The following is a 7,365-nucleotide window of genomic DNA, read 5'->3' as shown; positions in this document are numbered from 1 at the left end:
AAGAGGGGATGGAGAGGAAGTGGGGAGACAGGGAGACCCAGAGAGAGAGAAGAGAGGGAGGGAGCCCCAGGGAGCAGAGAGCCACTCTGGCCCCGGGAATCTGTGTGACTTGCGAATCTCACAGAATGTGGCTGACAGGTGAGAGGTCTCTGCGGACTCAGCCCCACGAGTTTCTGGAGAAGTCAGAGCTCCAGGCTCACTCATAAGTGACTTTTCACAGCACTGAAAGCCAGGTGGGGTACTTGGGAACTGCTCTGGGCCTCTCCCTCTGCACACACCAGCACATGGAGGTGTAGAGCTCGGGGCAGTCTCCTGCCACCTCTCGGCTCTGAGGTCCACTTGGCTGGCCTCATAAATGGGGCACACCCACTGCCGCATCTTCAGTGTCTGCTGTGCCCTCTCTGCATGCATCTTCTCTTATGACTGGCAGTTCCAGCCCTCTGTGGATCCTCCCAAACGGAGTCTCCAGCCCCGCTTTCTCTCCTCAGCACCAGACCCACCTATCCCAAGGCCTCTGGCCACGCCAGACTAGGGTCTCCTTCAAACGACCTTGTAAAGCCAGCTGGTCTCTTTCCCCTAGGACACGCCCACCCACTCTAGATATCAGACCTGGGGTTTTGGGGGCCACTGGCACCTCAGAATCTACATGCCCAGGACTGAAAGCAGCCTCTTCCCTCTCCGGCAAACCAGGTTCTTCTCTCGTCCCCATTTCTGCCATGGATCCCCCTGTCTCTCGGTCTCCCGCAATGCCTTCAGCTCTCCCTCAATTCAGATCTTGCCTGGATTACTAAATGGTCTCCCAGTGGGGCTCCCCGACTCCAGTCTGTGGCTCCCAAGCCACCCTCCATGCTGCCACAGGGTAAATCTGACCAAGGCACACACACATCTTTTGTTCAGCTCTCCAGGTGGCTTCTCCAGGGAGAAGCCGCACCCCTTAGCTTGGCATGTAAGAGTCCTTAAGATCTGTTCTTGCTTACTTCTCCCACGCCTAGTCTCCCAGCACGGCCCCCATCAGACCAGTCATAGCAGACTCCCCTGAGAGACCACATCCTGCCCATACCTTGGCCTCCGGGGGCCTTCCCACCTTCCCTTGCCTAGCTGACAGTCATTCATTCTCCTCCCACCCGCAAGTGGGACCGGGCACCCTCTGTGGTGTCCCTCCATCCCCCTTCGGCCTCGTCCTGCATCCACAGCTGTCTTCTGCACCCCGTGCTACATTTCTTGCTGGCGAGGCCAGCACCCAGCCAGCCTCTATCTCCTACCAGCACCATACGGGCATCTGCTACCTCTGTCTGCATTAGAAAGCACTTCGCAGACTGAAGAAGAAACTTCCACTCCACACCTCTTGTATAGTCTGCATTTTTAACAACAAACATTTTTCTTTTGTAACTTTTCTTTCATTTTTCTTTCATAGCATTTTAAATGGGGGTTAACTCAATATGTGTAGCAAAAAATCACATGCAATCAACACCGCCCTGGAAAGTTCTTCTGAAGAAGGTTCATGATACCCAATTTGGGTCTACCATCCTCTTTCCCAAGGGGTTCAGCACAGACAACTGTTTTTCCTCCAGCTTCAGAACCGATACAGCCAGTGAGACTTATTTAGGGACCACGTTTTATTTAAAATGGGGACTTCCCTGACGGTCCAGTGGTTAAGACTCTGCACTTCCACTGCAGGGGGCATGGGTTCGTTCCCTGGTCGGGGAACTAAGATCCCGCATGCCGCGCGGCATGGCCAAAAAATAATAACAAAATAAAATGTGTTGCTGTTTTATTTAATTTTTTTGTTGTTGATCTTTCTTGCCAAGTATGTTTGGTTATGTTCACATAAGTTAAGTGCATGTATTTATGTACTTATTTTTTTTAACTGACTCAGGCAGAGACTTCTGGTAGCTTTGCTCCAGGTACCTTCACACCCCCTGATTTTCTGTACCGAGTGGCCTGTTCTACCTGCCGGGCTGCCTGAGACCCTTCATTCCTGTACCAATAGAGAAGGGGCCTTTCAAGAACCTGGCAATGTTACAACAGGTCAGGCAACTTGGGGAGAATCAATTAGCCCCCATATGGTGAATGGCACTAGGTCTTTTCCCAGAGGGATGGGGAACGCTGCACTGGCCCAGGTCTTGGCCACTTTCTGGGGTAGAAGCAAAGCCTCCCAAGGACAGGCCTGTCTAAACGAGGAGAAGGAGCCAGTCTTAAAAAAGCCAAGGGAAAAAGTCCTTGGAGTGTTGGAGCAAAACCAAAAAGACCAGGGGGTGGAAGGTAATGAGAGAGGCAAACAGTGAGAAAGGGGTGAAGGGAGCAGTAACCAGACCCGGAGGGCCCTGGGGGCACCTAGATTTTACACCCTGGCAACCTCGAGGACGTTCTAAGACTGGGAGGGATTTGATCTATTTTATATTTTTAAAAGATGTTTCTGATAAATTATTATTATTTGCTAATCTGATTTGTGAAGAATTGTATCTTATTGTAGTTTTAACTTACATTTTTCTTACTGAGTGAGGTAGGGCAGCTTGTCTTATGTTTGCTATTTCAATTTTATTTTGTGCATGTGAACTGTTAATGGTCTTTGTCTGTTTCTGCCCTTTTTCTTCTTGACTTGAGAACATTTGTACACATTAAAGAGATGAGCCCTTTGTGACAGGAGTGACGATTCTCTCCCCAGTTTGTCATATGTCTTTTAACTGTTTCTGGTGATGTCCCTGTAGATTTTCTTTTTATATAATTCAGTTTATCAGTCTCTGAAATAAAATAGAAATACAGACTGGAGAGAGATTTGAGTGGAATGGCCAGCAAGTTGAATTTTGTTTGCTGTTTGTCAAAAGTGGCTTAAATTCCTTTTATTACTACTTTTAAAGGAAGTTTAAAAAATGGAATCAATCAGAGGGTATGTATCTCAAGAGGATTATGCCGTTGTGTCAAACATGTTCATATCATGCTACTGACACAGTCTTTCTACAAACTCCATTAATCAGTAGCACTTTTTGAAAAATGAAGGTGTGGGAGATGAGGGATTCCCCCATCACCCTCAGTGACGGAGGCTTCAGGATTTTGTTGGAGGATAGAGGCACCAAGGTGGGAAAACAGAGGGAGAGACAGGAGAGGGGAGAGACGTAGTGCACTGATGCTTCTTCCCTAGGTGCGATGACCTCCTGGAAGGGGGGACAGGCAGTTCCTGGATTCTCCTTTTAATAGCTTTTTTCTGAGGCTCAGGCACGCCTTCCTGATTTATGCTCATCGATTGCAGGGGGACAGAAGGTGCATGGAGGAGGGAGGCTCAGATTCCTAGAGAGGAGAGGACTCCTACCTTCACCCCCGAAACTCCCCCAGGAGGAGGATGGGGCAGACGAGGAAACTGAGCTGGGAGAGATGAGAGTACTTGCCCAAGGTCACACCGCTGGTGTGGAGGCGGAATTCGAACTCAAGCCTTACTCCAGAGCCCAGAGCTCCCCACCTCCTAGCGCTGGCGGCCCAGAAGTGCCCTCCTCTCCTTTCCAGTCCGCAACAGCCCACGCTCCGCCATCCGGGAGGCAGGAGCAGCCACTCCCCCTTGCTTCTCCCGCCAGGGAGAGGTCCTGGGCTCGCGTCCCCTCCTGGCTCCGAGCCCGTGGCGCGTCTTGCGCTACCCGGGCGGACACATTCACCGCGCTCCAAGCTCTGGCCTCCTCCCTCCTTCCCAGACCCCACCCCCACGCCCTGCCCGTGACTCACGAAGCACGCGACCCCCTCCCTTCTTAAGCATCGCCAAGTTTGCCTCCGAGCAAGGCCAGGAACTGGCCCCAAGCAGCGCCCGGACCGGGCGACAAGCCTCACTATCCAGCGTCAAGAGTAAACGATAACAGTCACCACTTCACCAGCGCCCACTGCGTGCCGGGCGCTTGATTTCCACCGCTCTGAACACGCCCCACCAACAACCCAGATGAACAGACCCCTGGAAATTACTGTCCCCAATACATACACGAGAGCTGCTGCAGCTCTGGAAAGTTGGATAACACGCTTGGGCTCACACAGCTAATAATAATGCTGGCTAACATTTGATCGAGTATCTCCTATGTGCCAGGCACAGGTCCACGTACATTACGAGGACCACCCCATAGATCCTACCAATAGCCCTATTAAAAGGGCACCATTATCATCCCCATCCTATGGATGAGGAAATCGAGGTTTGGCGCCTTGCCCAAGGTCACCCAGCCAGTGAATGACAGATCATGGACCCAACCCAGGCAGGGTGACTGGGGGGAGGGGGGGAGTTTTTTGTGGTGTCTCCATTACGCAGAAAAGCAGCGGGCTTCGAACCTATGGCACCAGGGGCCGGCCCTCAACGCCCCATGGCTGCGCGCAAACCAACCAGGTCGGACTGCCACAGCCTTTAGAGAGGAATTCCCGAGGACCTGGACGGGACCCACGCCAGGAGCGTCGGCTGTGGCGAGTGCCGGCCCGCACGAGGTCCGCGCGGCCAGATTTCCACTCCCGCGTGCCCCTCACCAGAAGATGGAGAATACTCACCATAAAAGAGAGGGCAAGCGCCTGCCCTGGAGGAATCGCCAGCGCTGGCAGGTCCTGGACTGCCGGGAGAGGCGTCTGCCGCCGCTGCCGCCCACTCAGGGGCGCCCGAGCGACCCCGAAGACCCCGGCTGGCTCCCCGGGGCCAGGGTCGCGTCCTCACGGCCCGTGCCCAGGAGCAGCGCCCCCTCTGCCCAGCAGGGTGGCCTGGAGTTGGAGCGTTCTTGGGAAGTTGGCGCTCCGGCGCGGCGGGAGGGCACAGGAGGCCGGGTGGAAGTGGGGAAGCGCCTTTCTGCGCGGATCCCGGGGGCGCGCCAAGGCCCGCGCTCCAGCGGTTCCTAAGCTCCGCGCCAGACCCGGAGGGCGGCGAGTCCCGAGCTCGGGGCGCACGGGCCGCGCCTCGGCCTCCGGCCCCTGGCGCGCCCAGCGACTTCCCCCGCGCCCTGGGCGCACGCACTGGTGGTTGGAGCTGGGGCCCGGGCCCGGGCTACGGTGCGCTCATCGCCCTCCCCAGGGGCTGGGCGCCTTTGTGCGCGGGGCGCGTCGGCCGCCGCGGCCAGCTCTGGATGCTGCAGCCGCCACCGCCTCCCCCTCTTCCTCCGCCGCCGCCCGCTCCCCGCCTTCCCGGCCGGCCCGGAGGCTGCAGCTGAAAGCCGATCCGGCTGAGCTCATCCCTGAAGGCCACTAATCCAATAGCCGCGGAAGGCGCGGCCGCCGGGAACGCCCCTTCCCCCACCATCCCGCGCCCCGGCCCGTCCCAGCTCGGGCCGCTGCCGGCGCCGCCACCTTCCCGAGGCCACCAGCTGGCGGGAGAGGGAAGTGGAGCCCGCGCCCGCGTCCCCGTGCCGAGTCGGCGCGGTCGCCATTCACCAGCCCGCTAGCCCGCGCACTCCCTCACTCACGCACTCATTCATGCGCGCCCCTCCCTATTCATTCAAGAGCTCCGGGAGCGCCGGGGTCGGTACCCCTGAGCTGGAGGGGACACACACAGTCACTCGGCAGCTTTGCTGTCTTTACCCAATGCATGTGGGAAATAGCAGCCGGGGAAAGGGCATGGTTTAATAACCTCTTCCTCAGACACGTGTCTACACTTAATTTTTTAAGATCAGGATCCAACTCATCTTCTAAAGTCCAATTTCATACCGCACCTGCTTCACGGAGCCTTCCCCGCCCACCCAAGGTGCAAGTAGGTCGGTCTCTCTACTCTGCCTGCTACCAGCGCTGAAGGTGGGCAGCCTCTTTGCCAGCAGGCGCAGAGAGATAAGGAAGAGGGCGTGGCCAGAGCGGAGGCCAAGCGAGTGCTTGTAGCATCAGTGCTTCCTTGGGGATATTGAAAGTTACTGGTCTGGATGCCTTCGTCTCTGCTCCCAGAGTTGACCTCAGTTCATTCCACAGTCATTTGGTCTGACCCCAGCCCTCTCTGTGCCAGGTACCAAAGAGCCTCGATGCAGAGCGCCCATTCATCTGGGACACAGGCAAGCAAAGGCAATCCAACCTAGTGCGAGAAATGTTTTGGTGGCGGCTCTGGGGCTCCTTTCCCAGACTGGGAAGGGCAGTCTGGAATTAGCTCCTGGAGGCAGAGGGATGGGATGGTCACCTGGCTAGGTTCCTATCACAGCACAGAGCCTATGGTATGACTGGAGTGTAAACAAAAAGGTAAGATGTAGCTGGAGGGATGGACAGTGGCTAGGGTCTTGGGAGCCATCCAAAGAGTTTGACCGTTCCCCCAAGATTAGTTGAGGCCTTTAAGCAGGGTAATATTTTGTCAGATTTGCATTCTATAAAGATCTCTCAGTAGCAGATTAGGTGGATGGAGGAAATCAGCTTGGAAGCTACTGGAATAGTCCAAGCAAAAGATGATGCCTCATAAACCAGGGTAGCCGTGGTGGGATGGCCAGAGGGTGTATTGATCAAGTATTTGTTGCACTTATCCTATTGTTTTGTCGTTGCCTGTTTGTATGTCTGTCTCCCCCCTAAGGCTGTGAACCCCCCAAAGGGCAAGAATACATTTTATACATCTCTGGATTCCCTGTACCCAGCACAGAACAGACATGGAGTAAATGTGATTTGAACTGACTCGAGTGGCAGTTCTGATGTACATTCACACTTACTGTGTTTTGGGGGTCTCCACAGCAGGCCTTTCTATCCACCCCCCCATTAGGAAACTCTTGGAGCATCTACTCTGCAAGTTACTGAGGGGGCTATGGACGCAGGTGGGGGGCAAGAAAAGAAAATCTGGGGAAAAAGATATAGAAGCAAAGGGGAATTGAAAGAAGACGTTCGGTGGCTTCTCCACCTGAACCTAATCTGGCTGATGGGGTGGAGGAAGAGGATGCCATCACTTTCCCTCTTTGCTGGAAACATGACAACAGCTTCAAGGACAAGATGGGGAAGGAGAAATAGCCACAATTTGAGAAACTAACTTCCCTCTCCCTTGGGGGCTCCAGATAGGTTCAACATACTGACCCTTCCAAATATGCCTTAGGCCCAAAGGAGTGGCCACAAGAGCCCCCCAAGTGTCCCTGCAGGCCCTAAAATACTCCAGCCCCTGGATACCAGGTGAAGCAATTTGTCATTTTGGTAGAAACCAGAATAACCTGGCTATTAAAACTCTTCACATTGAGGTAATCAGCCTCTAAGATGTCTCCAGCAGTCTCTGCCTCTCGGTTTCACACCCTGTGTAACCCCTCTGCTTAGGTGTGGGCTGGCCTCATGGACTTGCTTCTCACCAAGAGAATAATGTGGAAGTGATTAACTGATTCACTTTGTTATAAAGCAGAAACTAACACACCATTGTAAAGCAATTATACTCCAATAAAGCTGTTAAAATAATAATAATAATAATGTGGAAGTGATGGATGA

This window comes from Neophocaena asiaeorientalis, unplaced genomic scaffold (assembly GCF_003031525.2).
Source record: "Neophocaena asiaeorientalis asiaeorientalis breed wild unplaced genomic scaffold, Neophocaena_asiaeorientalis_V1.1 scaffold118, whole genome shotgun sequence".
In the NCBI taxonomy this organism is placed as follows: Eukaryota; Metazoa; Chordata; class Mammalia; order Artiodactyla; family Phocoenidae; genus Neophocaena; species Neophocaena asiaeorientalis.
This window is presented reverse-complemented; position numbering follows the sequence as displayed.